This window comes from Drosophila serrata, unplaced genomic scaffold (assembly GCF_035046125.1).
Source record: "Drosophila serrata isolate PLE 108 unplaced genomic scaffold, ASM3504612v1 contig_151, whole genome shotgun sequence".
In the NCBI taxonomy this organism is placed as follows: domain Eukaryota; kingdom Metazoa; phylum Arthropoda; class Insecta; order Diptera; family Drosophilidae; genus Drosophila; species Drosophila serrata.
The window spans coordinates 30,312-55,265 of NW_028257049.1; the positions used below are offsets into that span (position 1 = coordinate 30,312).

A 24,954-nucleotide genomic window follows, 5' to 3' on the forward strand; every position below is an offset into this window, starting at 1 on the left:
GTAGTCGGGCGGACTTAGGCAAGTCTTTAATCAGCTTGACTTTCAGGTTCGCAGCTGAGGGGTTAATCCAGCTATGTCTGCACGGATCTCTCCCAGGGCCAGGCAACCCAGGGCCGTAAGTGGCCTTGTCGCAGTTTTGGGGCGAAGCTGCGGTCGACCTGTCTTCAAAGCCCCACTTCACAGGAAGTGAGCGAAAGCGCGCCTAAGACCCACAGGGTAAGCCGCGAGCGACTAACTTTGTCAGCAAAGCAAAGAAATTTAGCAAGGTGGCCAGAGACAGTCTGGCTATGGCACTGGTGGACGAGCTACATGACGACGGCCGCCTGCTGTCGGTGAAGTGAGAGGTGATCGAGGCCAAGTTGGCCGACATGGTAACCGACAAGTTGGTTAGCATGCCGACCGGCCCCATCCCCTCCTTCGACTCCTCAGACGTGGTCAGAGGGCACCGGGTCATCAGGAGCGACGACGGGTTCTTCAGAAGCTTCCTGGCGGAGTGTGTGGCTAAGATTAGCGACACATGGGCTGGCCTTAAGATTAGGCTAGTCCACTCCAGGGAGATACCAAGGAGACCCAGAGCTCGCATCTGGCTACCAAAGGGCCAAACTGACCATGCAAGGGTGATTGCCTCTCTGAAGGCCCAGAACCCAGATATACATACAGAGGACTGGACCATCCTTAGAACAGAGCAGGAAATGAAGGCGAGCCAGCCTTTCCTCCTGCTGATTAACCAGCGCTGTCTGCCTCAGCTGGAGGCAAATGACCACAAGGTCCGGTATGGCATCAGGAAGGCCAAGATAAAGGTCTTCTTGGCCGAGCCGGACGCGATATTGGAGGAGGTCGATGACACCAACAAATTGACGGCATGTTCATCGACGACAAATCTCCTGACGCCACCCCCACCATCATCGATGTCGAGAATCGTGCAGATTAACCTGAAGCGCAGCACGCACGCTTCAGCTAATCTGACGATCCTTCTAAGGGAGAGGGATATCGACATCGGTCTGATACAGGAGCCTTGGACCAGGGACGGGCAAGTCACACACTACTGTGCACAAACTCGAATGGTAGGTTGAAAGCTTGCATTGTAATTAAGAATCATTTTAATGCTTTTCTCTGTCCCAATCTCAGCACACCTGACCTAGCAGTGGCCAGATTCGTGGCGGCGGATGGGAGCGGAGTCACCCTATCATCTGCGTACATGGCCCATGACGAGCCGGCCCCGCCTGAGTCGGTAGTCAAGCTGCTGCAATGGGCGGAAGTGATGAAGACAATCCTGGTGCTTGGGTGCGATGCGAATGCGAGGCACACGCTCTGGGGGAGTTCGGAGACTAACGAAAGAGGTGAGTCACTTTTTGAAAATATTATTTTTAGAAATGTTACGATATGTAATAAGGGTAACACGCCGACCTTCATCTTTCCGAGCACCGAAAATTTTCAAGGTTGGGAAGAGGTGTTAGACCTCACCTTACATATAGAACAGAATAATTACAGGGTCGAGAACTGGAGGGTATCGACAGAACACTCCTTCTCAGACCATAGATACATTTTCATTGAAATAACGACACCAGTTAAGAAACAGGTGCCAAAAAGAAACCCCAGTAAGACGGATTGGAACAATTTCAGCGAGATTGTCCAATCTAAAGTAAACGGCAGGGGGATCAAGACTATATCCACTACAAAGGCACTCGACAAGGAGGTGGAGGACCTAACAAATATACTGAACAATGCCTTCAAAGAGACTTGTAAGCTTATATTCTCTAAGAAGCAATACCGACCATGGTGGACAAAGGAACTAAGCGAGCTCAGAAAGAGTCCTGGCAAAACTACTGCGAAACCTTAGAAGGCAAAAAGGACACGGCGAGAGTAAGCTAAATTCTTGCCAAAGGGCACATAAGCCCTACCCTGATTAATAGAGTAGACGGCTCTGCTACGACTTCAATTGAGGAGTCACTAGATCTACCAGTTGACACCCACTTCCCAGGAAGCCTAAGAGTGAGCTCGGAACCCGAGGAGGGAAGGAACCCTCAAATGGATACAAGTACGAAAGACATCATTACCACTGAACGAATTCAGTGGGCAATAGATTCTTTCGATAAGTATAAAATACCGGGCCCAGACGGCTTAATACCGGCAATGCTACAATCAGCTAAGGATAGTATTTGCAAATGGCTAATAGAAATTTACGAAGCTTGCTTAAGACTGACGCACGTCCCACTGCTGTGGAGAGAGGCTAAAGTCATTTTTATACCGAAACCGGGCAGAAGGAGGCACATCCTAGCAAAGGATTATAGACCGATAAGTCTCACCTCCTTCACCCTGAAGACACTAGAGAGACTCCTGGACGTCCACATCCGAGAGTCTCTAGAAGGACATCAACTCTCGGATGCGCAGCATACGTACCGCAGAGGAAAATCAACTGAATCAGCTCAACACGTAGTTGTACATCATGTCGAGAAGACATTACAACACAAACAATACACGATGGCAGCCTTCCTAGACATCGAAGGCGCGTTCAATAACGTGAACCCCGACTCTATCCTGGACTCCCTCAACTTGTTAGGTATTGAGAGAGGCATCAGAGAGTGGATCGGGGTCATGCTAAAGAGCAGGACGATCACAGCCGAACTGAGTGTCACTCACCTCACGCGGACTGTGAAGAGAGGCACACCTCAGGGCGGAGTATTATCGCCCCTACTCTGGCTCACAAATATGAACGCCATATTGACAGATCTCAAAACGGGTGGAGCTAAAGCAATTGCGTACTCAGACGACGTAGTACTGCTAGTATCAGGACCTTACCCTGATGTTATTAGCGAAATAATGACGGATGCGCTAGGTCGATTAAATAAATGGGCAAAATCCGCGGACTAGGTATCAACCCCACTAAAACAGAGCTTATGCTCTTCACACGAAGAACAAAGAGTTCACCCTTCAACATGCCCAGTATAAACGGCATGGAGTTAAAACTAGCGGAGCGAGCAAAGTAGCTGGGAGTAATTTTAGATAAAAAGCTCTCATGGAAAAAAAACATTGCAGAAAGAGTAAGGAAAGCAAGCATTGCCTTCTACTCCTGCAGAAAAATGTTTGGGAACAATTGGGGACTGCACCCAAAGATAATTTTATGGCTCTACACTGCAGAGGTACGGCCAATTCTAACATACGGAGCCCTAGTATGGTGGCCGCCACTAACTAGGGCTTACAACAGAACGAAGCTGACACGGATGCAACGGGCAGCGAGTGCGGGGGCCGTGGGTGCAATGCGCTAATGCCCCGCGGCTGCTCTCAACTCTTTCCTGGATATAATACCGATAGAGCTGTTCGTGAAGGCCATTGCAGCACAGACCGCAGTGAGACTGAAGGCAAGCAATTGCTGGACGGAATACGGCGCCGGGCACGGCAAGATCCTTGGGAGCAGCGGCATTAACACAGACGTTAAGACCGACTACATGATCGCGGAGATGAAATTCAGGAACGCATTCTCGACCTCATACCCATCAAGGGAAGACTGGAGTAGGGGCAAAGTAGTAGTGGAGAACGAGGTGTCCCTTTACACCGATGGCTCAAAAATGAGCTGCGGCGTAGGGGCTGGGATCTACGCTGAAAATTGGGGAATTGAAAAGGCTTTCAATCTCTCTAACTCAACGACGGTCTTTCAGGCTGAGTTACTAGCCATAAGGGAAGCAGTCGAACTTTCCTTAAGGCAGAACCTCAGGGGCAACAGAGCGGCTATAAAGTCCCTAGCTGCCGTGAAAACGAACTCACGACTAGTGGCAGAATGCAAGAAGGCCCTTAATAGACTTGCTGACAAAAATAAGGTACAAGTAACATGGGTACCGGGACACAACGAGATCCCAGGAAACGAGAAGGCAGACGAACTAGCCCGTGGCTCGGCAGGGCTAAGTTCAGACTTCGAGTTACCGATCTCCCTAAACGCGATCCAGACAAGGATCCATGACCACTTTAAGCCGATAGCTAATAAAGAATGGCAAAGCAAGAGCGATCACAGAAGGTCAAGGGAATGTTGGCCGAGGTACGACAAGAAACGAACCAGTGAACAGCTATCCAACAGCGAGCGGGATATATGCAGGTTCACGGCACTCACAACAGGACATTGGGCGATCGGTTCGCACGCAATGAAGTTGGGACAGCCATACAATGCAATCTGTAGAAGCTGTAAGCAACCTACAGAGCAAGAGAGCAAGAGACACCGAAACATCTGCTCTGCTTCTGCCCAGCGCTAAACCACATAAGACTTCGCCACTTTGGTGCCTACCAGATGGAGTCACTGGGAAGCATAAGAAAGCTGAAAGTTTCAGCAATCCTAGGTTTCCTTACTGACTCTGGGTGGTACTAATAGTGAACAACAACAACAAACAGAGGGAGTGGACCAAAAAGGAGCTTGGCTCTAATTGGAGGCCCCAGCAAGGGGCCTCACCACAGTAACCTACCTACCGCTGTTAGGCATTTCAAGATTTGTGTCCAGTCTAAGGAATATTGTATGACTCAAGTACAGCATATGCTTGTCCAATAATTTTATTGCGAATTTCTATAAGGATTCCGTAATATTCAGGTGAACCAATTTTGGTTTCAATTTCCTTTTCAGGGTTAAGTATATTTTTTAGAAAGCTTCAATCAATTCCACTCTCTGTCATAATTCGTGCGTTTAGTTGTGTGCTAGTTGTTGAGGAAAGTCCTGTGAGATTTGAGTCTTGTTCGGTCACTGTGATATATAAAGACTTTATAAAAAGATTTTGGACTGGTCGTTCCACAAGTCTTTTTAATAGGAGTAGCGACAATTTTCACACTTCCTCGGTGTTTGGTTTTCACTCTTCACTTTTTAGGCGGAGTTATTTTGCTGAAACGTCGGGACAACAAACAACGCGAGACGCGGAACTTGTCCCTGTTAGGGCGCAAGTTGAAGATTGTTAATAATTTTTTAATAAAAAAAAAGGAAGGCAACTTCGGCATGCCGAAGTTCATAAACCCTTGCAGATAGAACTTCGATGACTAGGAATCAATTCAATATAAATTATATATATTTATGTTAAAAAATAAAGTAATGCCTTAATTTCATTCATCTATACAGTTTTATTTACAGTTTTACATTCACAGATTTGCATTCTATATCTAAAGATTATTGTATTTCACTTATATCTATATATATATAAATGCTCTGTTCGTGTCTACTTCCTTTATAGACTTGAAAAGTTCTGAACCGTTTAAGCCCAAATTTTGACACTGAATCGTAGCATTTCCTGTCAAACATTCCAAAAATATTGAGAGAAGAAATAGGAGATTACAATTTTATTATTTTGTTCAGTATCAGTAAGAAACGAAGTCATGCCACCCAAGAAGTCGAGTTTGGGTCGTCGTACTCGCAATACAGAAGCAAAAAGACGTAAGATTACGAATATGACTGACGAAGAGCGGGCCTCCATCCGAGAGGCTGAGAGCAATGCAGATGCACAACGAGGAATCAGCAGAAAGACGAGCAGATAGGCTTGAGAGAAAGCGATTGTTAGTTAGGCAGTCGCGTTCTGCAACAATCGATTTGATTCACTCTCCAAATAATCAACGCGAAGGGCAATGGTAGCTGAAGGATGCTCCAGGAGGAACGTGGAAAACATTCATCATTACATTGATTCTGGCTACGGTTCGAGCTAACAAGGACATAGCTTTAGCTCTTGCTTTATCTGGAATCGCTGCGACAATGTTTCCTGGTGGGAGGACTGCTCATTCAGCGCTGAAGTTGCCGTTGAACATGCAAATCATCGAGACTCCTACGTGCAACATTTCCAGAGCATCTGGCATGGGAAAAGTATTGCAAAGATATAAACTCATTGTTTGGGATGAATGCACGATGGCACACAAAAAATCGCTGGAGGCTCTCGATCGATCATTGCGGGATTTGCGTGGAGCTGTCCAACCATTTGGGAATGCGTTAATATTGCTCGCAGGGGAATTTAGGAAAAAGTTGCCCGTGATTTCCCGATCGACACCAGCTGACGAGATAAATGCTTGCCTAAAATGTTCTATATTGTGGCAACATGTACGTACATTACAGTTGAAGACGAATATGCGTGCCAGTTACAGAACGATGACTCAGCCGACGTATTCTCACGACAGCTACTGGACACGGGGAGCGGAAAGCTGCATCAATGATACGTCGAGAAAAGTAGTATTGCCCGAGAATTTCTGTAATTTAGTTACATCGAAGGAAGGACTTATCCAAAAAGTGTTCCCCGATATCCGAATAAATTATAGGAATCACGATTGGCTCAGTGGACGAGCGATTCTCACTGCCAAGAACAAACATGTCTACCAGCTCAATCATGTAATCCAATCCAGCATAGAAACTGACGAAATTACATATAAGTCTATAGATACCGTTGTGGAGGCAGAGGAAGCAGTTAATTACCCTACGGAATTTCTAAACTCACTTGATCTGCTTGGAATGCCACCACACATATTGAAATTAAAAATAGGTGTGCCGATTATCATGCTCCGGAATATAAATCAGCTAATGTGTTGATTGCCAACTTTTTCAGTTGGTACAAGAATGCTCTCGTGGCACTTGTATTTGGTTGTTTAATTATTACACGCGGGTTTATTTTTATAATATAATTAATTCTTTAATTAATTCCGCTCTGAGTAGTGATCAGCTTAAGACTAACTTTTAATCTAAGCTTTCGAAGCTGTGAAGTTCTGCGAGGTAAAAGCTCATTTATACAACATGTGTACATACATATAGGTTTTCAGTGTGTATGCATGTAAGTATATATGACACCCCGCTCGCAAGTTTCGACAATATCCTTGTTGAAAATTAATTGTATCTTACAATATTTCTATCGAGCTTACATATTAACATTTTGGTGGTTATATATTCGTTTAACTTGATCAAATAAATTGATCAATAAATTTTATGATTTGGGTTGTCGACAGATACGAGATAGTTACCCTCCTGCTCATAACCTTCGATACGTTTATATTTTGGTTGTGATTTTCCTACTTTATTGTTTTTGACAAAATCATTCTTAAAATTATCAATAGATTCTATAGGTTGTTTTGACATAAACTTTATTTTATGTCTACTATCTTTTTAGATAGTTTTTCAATGTCTTCAGAAGAGAGTAAATTTTTTAGAATATCGATTGGCCTAATGTTAGTTGTATTATGGATTGTGTTGTTGTATGATATTATAGCCTTTGAAACTTTTGCCTTGCACACTATCTTTATTGTTAGGATCCGCATTGAATAACAGTAAGTGTTCGTTTAAAGTGATGAAGTCGTTCGATATCTGAATTTCCAGTTTTCTAGTATGGTGTCGTGAAATGGATCTGGACATCATTGTCCTGGAGGTATTCCTTAATTGTTAACATATTAAATTCGTTGTCCGTAACAATTTACTTAGGTTTTCCTAGATATTAAAGTTTTAGTTTAATTGCGTTAAGCAGAGAAATCCATGATTGGTCTTTTAGAAAATGTGTTGTTGCATATTTACTTAATTTATCGATTGTAGTACGGTACATGATATTTCGTTGTGAATACCATATATCCAAATGAATTATATCGTTCATTTTTTCAGATGATTCGGTTATACAACAATTATATCTGATTGGGCGGCGATCATATTTAGCTGTGTTGCATATATTGCAGTTATTAATATACTTTTGAATTTCTTTTAACAAATTAGGGCAATAATATAATTGCTTAATTTCTAAAAAAATTTCATTTATGCCCCTGTGGTTGTTTTTTACGTGTTTATTTTCTATTATTTTCAACATTTTCTTGATTCACCATGTGCCCTAAAAACTCGATCTCCTGTTTTGCAAATTGACATTTGTCAATCTGGAGTTTTAGGTTTGATTTCAATAGACAATCAAATATGGCCTTGATATGTTCAACATGTTCTTCTATACTCTTAGAAAAACTGAGAACATCGTCCATATATACCAAACATATGTGTCCTATGAATGGCCTAAGTACGTTATTCATAAGGCGTTGGAATGTGGACGGACCGTTTCTTAATCCGAATGGCATACGCAAGAATTCGTAGTGCCCACTGGATGTAGAAAATACTGTCTTATGTATGTCATACGAATCCATCTCGATTTGATAAAGCCCTTTAGCGAAATCTAAGCTTGTGAAAAACTTACATCCACCTAATTTGTCAAAAATCTCGTCAATATTGGGTATAGGAAAACGATCCTCGATTGTCTCTTTATTTAGTTTACGGTAGTCGATAACTAACCGCCACTTCTTGAGATTTGAGGCATCTGTCTTCTTCTGGACCACCCATAACGGACTATTATATGGACTATTAGAGTGTCTAATTATTCTTTGCCCGAGCATCTCGTCTATTTGTCTGTTAACCTCCTCAGTATGGATCTCAGGATATTTGTAAGTATTTTGAGTAACATGGAATATCGTTTCTTATTTTAATGCTATGTTTGACTTCGTTAGTAGAGGTCAGATTTTGATAGTTCCTATACAAAAGGCAATCATATTCATGTACAAGCTCTTCTAGCAAAGCTTTTGATTCCTGATTGATATCGATTTTTTTGGTTAAGTTATTAGGAGTTATAACTTTGTGTGTTATATTACTGTCGTCTTGTATAAAAAGTTTTAGGGTGACGTTATTAATTATTAACTTCCTGTTAGGATAATCTATGACGGCATTTTAATTTAGAAGATTTCCTCCTATTAGCCCATCGAAATTTTGATGAAAATTATATTCGAGGCATTCACACCAATAGTTTTTTTTATATTGAATTCCTTAAATGATGGGAATCTACACCTGCCACGTTTCTCTGTGGCATATTGTGGTTGCACGCATAAGAAATAAGTCAAACAAAAAAGAATAATTTTCAAATTCATTTAATTCTGTAATAACTTGTTGGTATAGAATATTCTTCGTTTCTCCATTCTCCGAAATTTCACTTTCCCGGAAGCGCAACACAATCCTTTTGGTTCGTTTTTGAATTTGAGAGCCTGCCAGTATGTGCAGACCTGATGCATCCGGCCAATAACGACATTGCGATTAGAGCTATAATGAACAGTTTGATTATATCGGAATGCAAGACGATTGTATTGCAGGTTTTGATCTGCTGCAAGCTGTAAACGCGCTTCAGCTACCCTTGCCCTGTCCCGTTCATTATTTTGAGAGTGAATCAAATCGATTGCTGCAGAACGCGACTGCCTAACTCTCAATCGTTTTCTCTCAAGCCTATCTCGTCTTTCTGCTGATTCCGCGTTGTGCATCTGCATTGCTCTCAGTCGCTCAGTCTCTCGGATGGAGGCCCGCTCTTCGTCAGTCATATTCGTAATCTTACGTCTTTTTGCTTCTGTATTGCGAGTACGACGACTCAAACTCGACTTCTTGGGTGGCATGACTTCGTTTCTTACTGAAACTGAAAAAAAAAAATAAAATTTTAATCTCCAATTTCTTCTTTCAATATGTTGGGGATGTCTGACAGGAAATGCTTCGCTTCAGCAGTAGATCCAGCGAATAGAGAGTACAGAGGCTCTGGTGGTACTTCAAGTTGAGGCAATTTCACTTTTCCGGAAGCGCAACACAATCCCTTTGTTTCTTTTTTGAATTTGAGAGCCTGACAGTACCCTGCCACGTTTTTCTGTGGCATATTGTGGTTGCACGCATAAGAAATAAGTCAAACAAAAAAGAATAATTTTCAAAATGTTTAAAATATTTTTTTCTTTTCTTCAATCCTTATCAAAGTTTCATTGCAAATTCCTTCTGTCAATTCCATTGTCATGTCAGAATTTTCTAGACGTATTGAAAGTTCAGCTGGCTGTCTGTTGAGGGCGCAGCAGTAGGGGCACGGGGAAACGCGAAAAAAAACTGATATATTCGCAAACGCAGATAAGCTATCAACATCAAAAGTAGACAATAACCGAGCTGGAACCTCAACGCATGCTGTGTCAAAATTTGGGCTTAAACGGTTCAGAACTTTTCAAGTCTATAAAGGAAGTAGACACGAACAGATCATTTTTATATATATAGACTAGCTGTACCCTGCCACGTTTCTCTGTGGCATATTGTGGTTAAGAGGGCACTTCTGAATACATCAATGTTCCGGCAAAATCATCTTCCTGGCATAAGGTGAAGAAGGCAGTCAGAGTTGTCGCTGGCGGATTCAGGACTCTTTCTTGCACATTTCTTTCTGTGAAATAGATACGTTGACCATTCTCCAAATAGACTGCCAAGTGAACTAAAGCTGGATAGCGTTCATGAATGGGAAACGAACAAATTCTCCATGCAACCTCGTTGCTGCTTATGTATCTTCCAGCCTGGTATTGAGATATTTCATCGACAACTCGTACTGCATTGCTGTCACCATTTTCTGCCTGAACACCAAAAACTGCCATATCGCTGCCTTTATTCACGTACTTGCAGATATATTTAATCGATTTCACGGAATTGCAATATTCTACGTTGATGTGCGCTTTGTATGATTTTGACAATAGTGGTGAACCACCCAACGATTGTCTACCTCAATATCACCAATTCTCATGTTTAAAGTTGCCGAAGTCCCTCCATCTTCAGTTGACCGTCTCCTATACAGAGGATATCCATCTTCCCCTGTTACGGTGTTGGCTGTAAATGCTCGAGGATATCGCTTGAAACACTTCCCGTCTACCATGCTTGGTGAACTTCGGTTGAGGGTACCACATGGGCCATGGATCATGTTCTTGATGACAACTGCATGCAAATCTGTATCAACCTCTGCCCGTGGAATCTCAGCGCATATCACATTGTCAATTTCGTCTGGAGTAATTTTATCATACAGCCAAATCAGTATGTGCGCATGCGGCAATCCTCTCTTCTGCCATTCTACTGAATACATCCAGCACCGCACAGATCCAAAAACTCCATGTTTCACAATGAAATCCATCAGTGACTTAAGCTTTTGTCTAAAAACACGGGCTGTGATGTCATGCCTATCCCTATATGATTGTCCAGGAAATAACAGCTGCACTATCTCGTCCCAAGCTGGATTGCATGTGAAGGTGATAAATAAGTCTGGACGGCCGTAGCAACGAACATATGCCTGGGCATCTTGAGCATATTCATGCATGTGGCGTGGACTACCTATGTATGAGGATGGCAAAATCGTGAGCTTTCCAACGTTGGTTGTATTACGGTCATTCATCACAGCATCCCGCAAATGGGTATATTCCTCGGACCGAAGTTTCTTCTGATTCAATCGGAGGAACAGCAAACGTTGTTTCAATTTTTGCATACATATCGACAATGTACTGATGAAACAACTGACGACATTTCAATATATGATTGCAATCGGTCCTCCGAACCATTAACCTGTATGAGTAAAAGTTCATCGCGCAGCCGCGTCTCTCGGATGGAGGCCCGTTCTTCGTCAGTCATATTCGCAATCTTACGTCTTTTTGCTTCTGTATTGCGAATACGACGACCCAATCTCGACTTCTTTGGTGGCATGACTTCGTTTCTTACTGAACCTGAACAAAAAATAAAATTTGTATCTCCAATTTCTTCTTTCAATATGTTTTTAATGTTTGACAGGAAATGCTTTGATTTGCTTGTAGAGGGCGCAGTAGTAGGGGCACGGGAAACGCTAAAAAAATAGATATATTCGCAACCGCAGATAAGCTATCAACATCAAAAGTAGTCAATAACCGAGCTGGAACCTCAACGCATGTTCTCTAAAAATTTGGGCATAAACGGTTCAGATCTTTTCAAGTTTCTTCTTTCAATATGTTTTGAATGTTTGACAGGAAATGCTTTGATTCAGCTGGCTGCCTGTAGATGGCGCAGCAGTAGGGGCACTTGGAAACGCAAAAAAAATAGATATATTCGCCACCGCAGATAAGCTATCAACATCAAAAGTAGTCAATAACCGAGCTGGAACCTCAACGCATGTTGTGTAAAAATTTGGGCTTAAACGGTTCAGAACTTTTCGAGTCTATGAAGGATGTAGACACGAACAGAGCATTTTTATATATATAGATTGGTTTTCCATTTTGGGTTACAGAAGTTTTCGTTAATGATGCTGAACTCTGCTCCAGTATCTATAACGAAAAGTAGTGTCCTAACATGAGTTTTAATTTCTATATAAGGTAATCTTCTGACCCTAACGATTGAAAATTTCCACTCGATTGATTAATTTCCATTGGTTCCGAAGACAGTTTATTTTGCCCAGAGGACTGGCTGTTTCGGCTACTTGTTGACATTTTTGAACATGCGCTAGCTGAGGTGTCTTTGGCCTGTTTTTGGAACCTTGAGTTGGTACTGAATTTATTATAGTCAGGTTTGAAGTGGTTTTGCTGGCCTTTATTAGAATCGTCCGTCTGAGGTACTAGTTGCTCATTAGAATTTTGATTATCATCGCTGAAATTTGACCTATAGTTTGGTTTACTATTTTTATTAGTTTTGCGGAAAGGTCCGTAAAACGTATAGTTCTGATGTCTAGCATCCTCGATGATTTTATAGCCCTCATCTAGTGTTTTGGGGTTCCGAGCAAAAATCATAGTCTCTAAATACTCGCAATGCAATTCTGTTTACTTCGCCTGTGCTGTATGTCTCATCGTTGTGTGTAAGTATACGATTATGCAAGCGATTTGCAAAATCGTTAATTTTATCATAATATTGTTCTATTGTACCGTCTACCCTACACATTTTAAGCATGTCCATTAAGTTATCGCTGTTTTCTTTTTCTCCGAAGTTTTTCAGCAAAATTTCTATGAGTTATCCCAATTTTCGATTTTACCGTACCTGTGAATAACTGGTCTTGATATTCCTACATATTTATTTCGTACAAAGCCAAATCAGATTTTTCCCGTTGCATCGTCATAACCGGCGAGCATTGGCATAATTGCTTTAATTTGCGAAATAAAGTCTGGCAATTGGTTAGCATCGGTGCCATCAAAGTCTTGTACGTTTTTCAAGCAGTTCAAAGTTAAATTAAAGGCATTTATACTAGTAGCATCCATTTTTAACTTATCTATGTGTAAATTACCCGGACAAAGAAAAGTTTTTCGTTCTTCTTTCTTATCTTACTCTGCTGCTTATCTTACTCTGCTCTGTTACGTAAAGTACTTTTAGCACGTGTGCGCTTAGTATTTAGCGATGTCCACTACTATGTTTTTTCCCTGTATTAATGTAAAATATAGTACTGCAACACGAAATTTTAGAGTTTATAGTTGTTGATATTAGGTAGCTGTAGTTTTAAGTTTTAAATCCTCGTCGCCAGTTTAGTGTTGATTGCCAACTTTCTCAGTTGGTACAAGAATGCTCTCGAGGCACTTGTATTTGGTTGTTTAATTATTACACGCGGGTTTATTTTTATAATATAATTAATTCTTTAATTAATTCCGCTCTGAGTAGTGATCAGCTTAAGACTAACTTTTAATCTAAGCTTTCGAAGCTGTGAAGTTCTGCGAGGTAAAAGCTCATTTTTACAACATGTGTACATACATATACATAGGTTTTCAGTGTGTATGCATGTAAGTATATATGACAATATAGTCGTCCGATTTTCATAAAATTTGACACAAAACTGTAGCATAATATGTATATAATATATATGTATATGGAGGGGAACCTATATTTATTCATATTTACATATTTATTTATTTATTTAAAATATGTATTACATATTTATTATTCATTTCTGTTTATTTATTTATTTATTATTGATTATTTATGTATCTATTTAGTTGATTGTGCCTGTGCTAACTTATTCAACAACGTTTCTTTAGTTTGTCTCTGCATAAATATTTATTTATTCATTCATTCCTTAAACTGTGATATCAAATGCACAAAGTCGAAGCAAGACATTAGAACGACTATGCTAAGCACATAAACAAGTCAAAAACAAAAAAAAAAAAAACAAATGAAAATATCGAAATTAAATTAAATACATAAATTTATGACATACAATGCAAGTTAAACATTTTGTGAACAAATACATATGTATGTATGTAAAACAGAATCACACGTGAACAAAGCAACCAATTTCGTGAAGTTGCGGATTCCAGGAAGGGAGGGTGCATTCAGGGGTGTTTCCAGCCATGCCCCAAGCCTACATCCGGGAGACAAGAAGGAGTTAGTTTGAGTTGTGCCTTTAAATATTGCTTTGGTTCAAATTTTGATTACTGTTCTCCTGTCCGTTTCGTTATAGATTCCAGATCAGCTGGAATTGTGATGTGACGGTGAAAAATCTCTCCCCGAGACGACTGGCTAGCCAGCCATGCCCCATCGAAGAAAAGCAGTTCGTAACAAAGAACTAACTTTGCTGAAGCTTACCATCCGTTTATATAGGCTACACGTCGTTCAATCGCTGTCACCGTTTCTGCTGCAGTCGTTGGTTCTGCTGACATTCTTTTTCCTTATTTATTCATTATGACGATTTGTAACTATTAGCCGTCTACGCCACGTGTACTGAGTATGCATCTTCTTAGCCAACGATTGTAGTAATTAAGTCGTTATATTCTATAGTACTAGGCAGGGATGTACTTAAACTCTTGTCACTTAAGGTTTTAATACGCAAAAGAGTTACAAAAAATTAATCTCATAAATTACCATTAAGTAATACTATTGCCGTATTCTCAGATTCAATGTGTGCACTATTCACTAACTAATTAAAAAAAAAAAAAAAAAAAAAAACAAACGAAGTTGTAAACGAAATTCCAACCCCGGCATAACTGTGAAGTTTTATTCAGATAGATTTAAAACTAAGGGACTACTTTGCACAGAAACGGACTATATGGTCGACTATAACTGGATTTAGAAAATCCCCTAAGGTTTGTTATTAAGTTCTATCACTAAGCTAGAAATACATAGAGAAGTCAAACAGTACAAAAAAGTACTATCATAAAAACGGCTGAGTCTGGAACCCCAGAGTACCCGAACGAAATGTCTAGAACACCAGAGTTGATGATGAATCATCGATGAATTGTTGATGAATTTTTATAGATGACAGCCTATGACATGCCCATATTAAATTCATCAACAGTTTGTATGCCCTGTCATCGATGAATCATCAACAGCACCCCCATGACTGTTAATGAAACGTTAATGAATTTCTTATGACTGGTACTGCAGGGTACATACATAAGTATGTATGTTCTTATATGTGAGTACGTTCTGTTCATAGTTGAAAAATAATGTCATCAAATTACCATAAATCTATTATTATATTCTAGTTTACAATTAATTAATTAATTATAGAATTAGTTTTTATTTATTATAATTTTATAAATTTGCAAATGTACTGAAGCATATAAAAATGATTTATTACAATATAGAATTCAATAATAATTTCTGGTCGGTCAAAAATGCCTTTTGGGAAATATATTGTCAGAAAAAAAAACTTAAGTAGTAATTATACTTAGATAACTTAAATAATGTGTCTCCCAATGCAAGCGCTAGCCGCTAAGTATTGCTGTGACGTGATAAGCAAGTGAGCCGCCGCTTCGGCGCACTGGCTGTGGCCGTCCGATATCTATAAAACAGACTCTGCATGCTGAAATACAAATGTGCGAGCGCTTGTACACATATACACACATGCACAGAAACGAGAGCACAGCGCAAAGAGACGCACCTCTGTTCATCGTTCCACGGTCCATTTGCTACTGAAAAGTAAAATCTTGTGTTCGGTTTCGAACGAATGCTTCGAACTCGAAAAAGCCATAGGGACTCTGGGGTTCTAGACATTTCGTTCGAGTATTCTGGAGTTCTAGGCTCAGCCGTTTTTGTGATAGTACTTTTTTGTACTATTTGCTGTCTTGCTTAGTGGTCCTATTCCCTCGACCACTTTCTGCCCAATCGACCGAGGGTCGCAACGTATGACACGATCGCGTTCAATATATACGCGTAAGAAGGAAAATAGCTAATATAACGAGAAAAAATTAGAATAAGTTACCTTCTAAAAGTAATACAGTTTTTAGTTTCGGAAGGCGTTTATTGCCTTCTATATTACCAAAATTAGAATTAAAATCTTTAATTCTAACACACTTAGTAAACATGCAAGAAAACAACCAGGCAGAACGCTGGCAGTCTATTTCTTCGTATTTCGTCCTATACTTTCCATCGCGCCTACTAACACCTAACCCAAACAGGCGTGCCTGGTGTCTTCGGCTAGGAGACGGGAGCGAGAGAGCGACGACCGAGAGCAAGCGAGAGCGAGAGCTCTTGCTCCCACACTGATGCTCGAAATTAAGCGCCGTTGTGGCTTGAACATTCTAACCCCCCCCCCCTTGGGCACGCAAAGCAGCGTTAGACCCCTCGGCATGCTCCGGTGACGGTCCATCCAAACACGGTGCTCTGGGCGACAGGCAACCCATCTTTAAATCTCAGGAACCTCGGTTGGTTCGGATCTTGAGGCTTGGATCAAGCCTCGGAAGCATTTCGAGGCTGAAGCTACCTGTCCGGAACTGGATGGTCGCCGAGCAGACTTCGTCATCTCCTGTCTCCACTGTCGATTGCCGGTACGCTGGCGCCAGCGACCGATCAATGGAGCTGACCGCCACACACGGGTCAATCATGGCCCATCTCTCAAAGATCGTCGTCCCGGTATCCAGCACGACGCAGGCCGTCGGGAAAACGTGGACGACCTTCTGGTGCAGAAACGCTGCCACAGCCGAGGACGGAGTGGAGGCCGCAGGGCGGGTTGACTCGATGGCTGGCGACGGAGACCTGGAGACGGTTATAGCGGACGGCCGCGGCTCCGTCCTCCGACGCGGAGCAAGCTGGCGCGTGTGTTTCGAAGAATTTTGAGCAGCTGCAGCTGGAAGTGAACGGCGCGGCTCCTCGTGTATGTGTAGCAGAGTGTGGTGGCTCCCCCCACCGTTTTTGCAACCATTGGTGCTGCGACACGTGCCCTCCGAATGGTGGTGGGCGATGCAGTTCGAGCAGTACTTGTTGATAAGCACTGCTCGAAGACGCCTTTGAGCGCTTAGTTTTTGAAACCTCTTGCATTTCAGAAGAGGATGGATTCCCCGGCGGACTCGGCAGCGGTAGGATTGAATAAGTCGGGAGCGTCTGCTGTGCAAAGTTTCGCCGGTTCGAGGACGCGGCACCATGATGCCGAATATTTCTGCGAGGGAAAAAAAAGAAAAAAACTTTAGTCGGAGTCGATTATGCGACTGGAGGAGGCAATATTTCCCTTGCTGGACACATTGGGGACTTAATTCTCCACAGGGAGACGGATGACCTTGTGGGCGGGGCGTTTTATTGTACTGCGATACTCCTCCTGTACTTCAGATACTCCTCTTCATGGAAAGCAACGGCCCTACAATCAGGAAATGGCCTGGTGTAAGGGCCAGCAAATCGGATGGATCTTTGGACATTGGGGAGAGGGGTCGAGAATTGAGGCAAGCTTCGATCTTCGGAAGAAGCGTCGCTAGTTCCTCGAATGTGTACTTGAGGGTAGCCGTGGATTTGAAGAAAAGAGTTTTGAAACCTTTCACCCCGGCTTCCCACAGACCCCCCATGTGTGGAGGCCCTGGTGGTATAAACCGCAATACTAGTCCTTGAAGGCTATTTGCTTCATTCACCTGAAGGCCTGTAGAAAGTCCCTTGAAAGATAAGCTGCTGCCCCCACAAAGGTCTTGCCATTATGCGAGTGGACCCGCTGAGGACAACCGCGCCTAACTACGAAAGGAGCAAAGGCTGCTTGAAACTTCTCGGTTGTTAGATCGGAGGCGGGTTTCAAATGGATAGACTTAGTGGAAAAACACATAAATACACACACGTATCCTTTGGTAACGAGACATGCTCTCCCGGTATAATTCATGATCTCGAAAGGGCCGGCAAATTCAATGCCCGTGTAGGTAAAGGCCCTGGAGAAGGAGACTCGGTCTCTCAGAAGATTGCCCATCAGCTGTGTTTGAAGTTTCTTCTTGTAATTCATGCAAACCTTCTACAGATTCCATACCGCCTTCACCATATTCTTGATTTTGGGAATCCAATACTTTGATCGGATCAGGCGCACAATCTATTGACTGCCGTCGTGGAGGGTCATCTGGTGAGTTAATTGATTCAGAAGGCGAGCCAGCCTACAGTTGTAGGGCAGAAGGAATGGATGTTGCTCATCATAATCCAGGGCTTTTGTCGCAGTGATGCGTCCACATGCCCTAAGAAGGCCGTGTTGGTCAATGAACGGATATAAGATTGGAGATGCCACTAGAAGGGGCCATTTTTCTGGCAAGCACTTGTGCTCTTGGCCGTATGCTCTATGCTGTGCAATGGAGATCAGCGCTCTTTTTTCCTCTCGTATTTCTTTACTAGTGAGTCGTAAAGTGGGCGGGATAGAGCCGCGGCAGCGCTTAAAGAATCGTCGAACATACGCCAGGACTCGCAGTGCTTTGTCCAGCTTGGAAAAACGTTCCAGAAACTCGTCAGAGGGGGCCTTACTAAAATACACCCTGACCGCCCGCTGCTTTAGCTCTGTGTTCGGATGGACATCGCTTTGCGCTGGCCATAGCTCTTGCAGCCACTCAGGTCCATGCAACCACAGTTGACTATCCGCTAGGTAGGGACACGCCTTGTCTAGCTAAATCGACGGAATTCTGTTCGGATCGAACGTGTGGCTAGCAGTCGACTGATCCAGTTGCAAGCAGGCTTTCTTAACCAGGCCATCACGATCGTGGAATCAGTCGGCAATCGGCATATGTGGAAGAACCGTTGCCACCAGCACCACAGAGCTCTAGGCTGATGAGGGACAAGGTCTTTACTGGAGCGCCTAGTGTCTTGGCTGTGAAGAGGTGTGAGAAGGTACGGGACCAAACTCGACACTCACGTAGATAGCCGCTCCAAAAGCCTTTTGGAACGCATCACAGAAGCTATGGTACTTAACTTTTATATCGGGCTGATACTGGACCCATCTCGGAACACAGATCTGGCTGAGGCCGGAATATTCAAGGAGGAACGATCGCCACCTCTGAATCATTTCTCTAGGAAGCGTATCGTCCCAGCCCAGATCTTGCAGCCAAATCTCATGCATGACGATTTTTGAACGCATTATGAACGAAGCGAACCATCCGGATGAAATAACCTCGCAATTTAGGCTAACACCTCGCGCTTGATGTAGGAGGTTTCCAATGCTATCTCTGGTGGGACGAAAAAGAATTCATCGGACCTTGCCTTCCATCGAATATTGAGTGTCTTGGCCGTTCTTTCGGCATCTATGTCGAAGAACTCGCAATGAAGGAGGTACTCGACTGGAATATTCTCGAAAATAGTCATGTGGTTGGCAGTCCATTTTTTAAACAAGAAACCCGCGGAGTTAAGAACCTCTTGCAACTCTTGGATTGAGGCTTGGGCTTCATTTAGGGAGTTTGCTCCTGCTACAACGTCGTCGACTTACATATTTTGGTTTATAATTCGGCTGGCTTTTGGAAATGGCCTCTGCCAGCTTTTGCAGCACTCGAATGGCGACGAAAGGCGCGCAGTTGACCCCAAGGTAACCGAAGTCTTGGATATCCCCTTCATTATTTCGAAACAGAATTCTTTGATAAGGCGTTTGCTTCGGATTGACCCAGATTTGACGGTAAATTTTTGTGATGCCTGCACTAAATACGTATTAAAAGTACCGTCATTTCAGAATCTGGATAGTTAAATCGAATTGCAGGACTGGGCCAGCATGAAGAATATCATTTAAGCTGGCTTTAAATACAACGCGAAGCTTTGTAGTGATGCTCTCGGGTTTAAGTACCGCATGATGTGGAAGAAGTAGATAAGAGAACTATGAGTCGGTGGAACTTCTATCATATGACCCAGATCCAGATATTCCTGAGTCACGCTGTCATATTGCTCTTTTAGGGAAAAGTGTCTTTTTAAACCATTTTCATTTCGAAGAACCTGAGCTAACGCAATGGACCTTGAATATCCCAGATTGGAGCCGGAGTTTTGGGGTCGCAGAACAGGAGCGTGACCACGTACCTCCCGCTTGCGTCTTTTCTCGTTGTTCGGATAAAATTACTCCCACAATAGGAATTCAATTCTCCTACCATCTTTATTGATAAATCCTCTACCTTCCATAACTTGCTGAGAAGTGTGTCCAATGCATCATTATTAACATTACGTATCTGAGTCGTGAAGAATGCGACTCGGTTGCCCTGCATACTGGAGGTTGGCCCCGTAAGCACCCACTCAAAGATAGTTTCTTGGCCTAAAAGTGAGCCGCAAATATCCCTTCGAGAGACACCCATCATCACTGACGGTAGAATGTCGGCTCCGATTAGGAGCCATTGGGCATCGGGCAGGTCCTTCAAGAAATTTCTCACAATTGGATGCGAGGACAATTTGCCCGTTAATTCCGGAAGGACATAGGCTACGGTGTCTAATTGTAGACCCGGTTTGGTAGGGAAGCGGATTGCAAAATTGCAAAGTCTCGTCGACTTTGCCGAAACTGAGTGGCTTAGTCCGGAGACTTGAGTCTGGATGTTACGGAATGCCAACATAATGATTTTGGAAAGACGTTCGGAAATGAACGTCGCCACTGATCCCGAGTCGATTAAAGCTCGTGCTCGGTAGTTCGTGCCCAAATGGCACACACGGTTGTGTGTGCCGGAGCCGATGTAATTTTGCACCGTTGATGTGCTCGCAGATGCATTACGGCTGGAGGGTTTGGAGGGTGCAGAGGGCGAGGTGGAGAAGGAGAAAAACAGCTGTGTGTAATTGAGCAATCACGAAGCTGATGACCTCTCGCGAAACAATTCAGACATAGCTGCTTCTTTTTGATGTAACCGGAACGCGCGTCAACTGACATTTGGAAAAAGCGCGATCACAATCTCACTGGATGATTCTCCTTGGAGCATAAGTCACACCCTCTCTGGTTGGTGCTAACCTTTGTCTCGAAGGATTGAAGCCTTTTCGGAACTGTCTGAGTCGATTTCATATCCTCGATGGCCTTAAATGTCCGATACCTCTCACTCAGGAAGGTGTTCATTTCTTCCCAAGCTGGTATTTCGGATTTCGAAGTGAGGGACTGTTCCCATAAGGAAGACCAGCAGACAATCCCAGTTCTCTGTGGATATTTGGGAGTGTGCAAGCGTTTTTAAATACCCCTGAATCGTTGGCAGAAGCTCCTTTAGAGCTTGACCAGACTCTTGAGAAATGAAACTCTGGGTTTATTGACATAAACTGCCATGAACAGGTCCCTGAAAGTGGGCCATCGGAGGTAGACCCCGTCGAAAACTTCCGTATCACACAAAGGTAAACGACAACCGGACGAAAGAGGCTTACTCGATCGCTGACCGCAATGAATTTGTGCAACGCAGTGGTTGCTGCCGTTGGCTGATCGGAGGATGCCATTCCTTTGCTGACTGCGCGTGTCAGGAATTTACTTAGGAATTTACTTCCGGAAGCGAAGGGATTCTCTGGCTTAACTACAAGCGAAGATTCGCTCGATGCTTTCGGCAGTGGATGGGAAATGACAATACGGGGAATGGCCTTCGAATTTGTCGACGGAAGATTCCTTCATTGAGAAGTGGACAACGCTGAGGCGGTTCTTCCTTTCGGACTTGGGTGTTGGCCAAGCGCAAGCCGGTACCGGAGTGGATGGGTTGGCTTTGGGAAATCGAAATAAAATAGATACAGTCGTGGTTATTATAAACATATGCATAGACTAGACTAAAATAAAACCGTGGGGCACGTCAATTGTCTACAATCGTTGATTAAAATGATTGTTTTGTAATGTTACACTATAATTAGGCAGTTGTTCAACCGACAACGATGGACGTGTGATAAGTAGGGCTAGACTGTGGAAACAAGCTAGCATGCTCGATTATAAGCGAGTTTTAGGGTATCATAGTGGTGAGCGAGTAGTACTTTTATCATATGTTTTGTCTATTAAAGACAAACTACGAGCAGTGAAACGATTCCTCGCCAGCCAGCAGTGTGAATGTCCAACGATAAACTAGTTGAAACATCTCTTTTATTTACATGGAGTGTATAACTATTGGAATTTCGATGAGAAAAAAAATAGTAAGTAATTTCCTCACCGTCTGCAGGCCAACCGCCTAACATCGAATTAAAGGATTCTTCTATTGCACATTAAGTCGATAATTTGTAGACAATTGACGTGCCCCACGGTTTTATTTTAGTCTAGTCTATGCATATGTTTATAATTTCCACGACTGTATCTATTTTATTATTTTTTGGTTTTTAGTACATTTATCTTAAACATTGCAATGTATGTTTAAGATAAAAACCGTAGAACTTAAAAAGTTTTTTACCTATTTTTATTATTTGGTTTTCAGTACATTTATCTTAAACATTGCAATGTATGTTTAACATTAAACCGTTTAACTTAAAAAGTTTTTTTACCTATTCTTATTTATATTTTTTGTAACCATTTTGGTACGAGTCCACGAGTAATGGACATTTAAACGGTCGACCCCCCCCCCCAGAGCTCCAATAAAGGGGCAAGGGTATGTACAAAAAGATGCGCCTGAGTCTTGAGGGGAAAACGCTAACGACATATGATTTCAATCCACCCTAATGCCATACAGTTCTCGGCGCGTAAGATACCTAAATTACAGATTCAATTTCTAAATTTAAATCTTATTATTATACGCCATTTAGTGGCTGCGCGCATCTTAAATATTACGGTTGTATAGTGCACTGTATTCTTCTTGTCAAGCCCTTTTATTTGATACCCATATTGTTGGGATTGATAAACAATTGATATCAGCCATTTGGTAGCGGCGGCCATCTTAGATTTCAATTTTTCATAGTAAATTGTATTCTACTTGTTGAGACCTTTCATTTGATACCCATGTTAATGGGATTGATAAAACCTTAGTTATCCGCCATTTTGTAGCGGCGGCCATCTTGAATTTATAATGATAATGAATACACATAATTGTATTGTCACCAAAATCCAAAGTGTATACAAAATTTTAAATTAATCGGTTGACAGGAAGAGGGTGAAATTTGAATTACTAAATTTGACCCAAGACTAAATAATAAAACAATCGGGGTGAGCTAAATAAAACCGATTAAAAACGCCAACCACCGAGATAAGAAAAAAACGCCAAAAACAAACTAGCTGGACAACCAGGTATAAAATAGCTAACGCGTGTGAAGGTCGTTACACAGTAATTAAAAAAATATATATAAAATTCGGATAATTTTAAATTCTCGGTTCCCGAAATTTAATTCTTTAAAGTTGTAGGTGACGGATTTTGTTTCGTCGGCACTGTTCGGCTGCTCGATCACTGTGGAATTGTACACAATCTAGGCACAAAGAGGAGACGAAAAAAATGACAAATAATTGCTTGATATGCCCTTATGCGGGAGTGTGTATGTATGTATGTAATAGTTGTGGAGATCGATGCTCAGGGCAGAATACCGCGAAGCTTGCCCAATATATGTATGTAGGTTTGTAAATATATATTTATACAGAATAGTGAGAAGCTTTCCCAATATATTTATGTATGTATGTATGTAAATAAATTGGTATTTCTTTGATGTAAATAAAATAGGGTTAAATTTGTGCGTATGAAATATTGCATATTTTTTATTTTTAAATAGATTGGATGAAATATTGTACATTTTTTACTTTGTGTATATGTATGAATACATGTATAATTTTATTTTGTGCTTATAGTGTATGGGTTTGTTTGTGTGTATCTATATATTTTTAAAATAGTGTGTAAGTTTGGCATATATTTAACACTAGCGGCCCGTCCCGGCTTCGCACGGGCATTAAACATTACATTTAGATTTGTCAATTTTAACACATTCATAATAATAATAATAATAATAATATGACACATATTCATCCTTTTTTTTCAATTATTGAGGTCATAACCCTAAAAGAAAATACATTTATTTTGTTAGAGCTTCTCTGTAAACAATATTTCATGTTCTTTTATTTTGTGGCACCAAAATAAATTGATTTTCAGGGGCTCCGACTCACGATAGACCAACATACAGTTGACCATGAGTAAAACATTTCTTTCGCAGATCGATCCCTACTAATTCGAAGGTTTGGCCTTGAGACTTGTTAATTGTTAATGCGAAAGAAGTTTTTACCGGAAATTGAAGCCGTTTAAATGGTATTGGCAGATCAGTTGGGATCATCGGTATCCTCGGTATATGAGCTAGTTGACCACTTGCTGGGCCAGTGATAATAGTTGCTACTATTAAATTGACTTTTAACTCCTTAATAAGCAGCCTCGTCCCATTACACATGCTCGGAGGGTTTAAATTTCTTAAAAGCATGATTCCGTGGGATTCCGATTTTTTACGTCAATTCATGGGGTGGCAGTCCAGAGGGGTTCAACGAATTTAAAAATTCCTGTGGATAATGGACTGCATCTTCAATATTCGTTACAGTGTCGATCGATTTGTATGTTTTTATCAGATTATTTATTTTATTGACAGTATCATTCTTAGGTGATACTATAGCCCGAGAACACAGCCAATGGAAGTCTCTTTCGTGCAAATTCTCGATATCAGGGTATACAGAATCTATTAAATTTTCCAAATTATGGAGTATTTGGCCTAGAGACTCATCCAGAAGAATGTCACAATGACCGCTTAAATTTGGAGTTGGAAAAATTCCTTCCCCAAGTTTTAGCAGTTGCTGTGGGAAATCGCTATCAGTGATTCCATGAAGATGAGCTCTCATATTTGTCCTTAATTTTAATGTTTCAATCGTAGTCCATATGGGAGACGATCTCAAGCATGCCTTGATGATATCTGCTCGCGTGCCTCTGTTAATAACGGGAAGAGTCTGTCGAAAATCTCCAGCAAATACAAAAGTAATCCCGCCCATGACTGCAGAGGAGTTCCTTAGATCCTGTAAGGTTCTGTTCACGGCCTATATATGTGCTCTATGGCTCATCGTGCATTCGTCCCACATAATCAACGAGGCGTCTTGTAGTAATTTACCAATAGGTCCATTTTTGCGGATGGAACATGTAGATTGTTGTTCAAGATTGACG

General features: G+C 41.9%; 3 long non-coding RNA genes across 4 annotated transcripts; 2 read left to right on the forward strand and 1 right to left on the reverse strand.

Annotated features, from left to right (window-relative positions):
• The first annotated feature begins 859 nt into the window (after nt 1–859).
• On the forward strand, nt 860–1,340 carry LOC147644581 (uncharacterized). The gene is made up of 2 exons (XR_015270224.1): nt 860–1,064; nt 1,129–1,340. It is a non-coding gene; the product is annotated as an uncharacterized LOC147644581 (long non-coding RNA).
• A 12,345-nt stretch (nt 1,341–13,685) lies between these two features.
• On the forward strand, nt 13,686–15,316 carry LOC147644582 (uncharacterized). Its single transcript, XR_015270227.1, has 2 exons — nt 13,686–14,101; nt 14,178–15,316. It is a non-coding gene; the product is annotated as an uncharacterized LOC147644582 (long non-coding RNA).
• On the reverse strand, nt 13,747–14,621 carry LOC147644583 (uncharacterized). Of its 2 annotated transcripts, none has more exons than XR_015270225.1 (3): nt 14,579–14,621; nt 14,153–14,496; nt 13,747–14,078 (listed from the first exon to the last, which is right to left on the reverse strand). It is a non-coding gene; the product is annotated as an uncharacterized LOC147644583 (long non-coding RNA). The 2 variants fall into 2 exon arrangements; XR_015270226.1 differs by having other exon boundaries at nt 14,153–14,488; nt 14,579–14,603.
• Nucleotides 15,317–24,954: the final 9,638 nt, after the last annotated feature.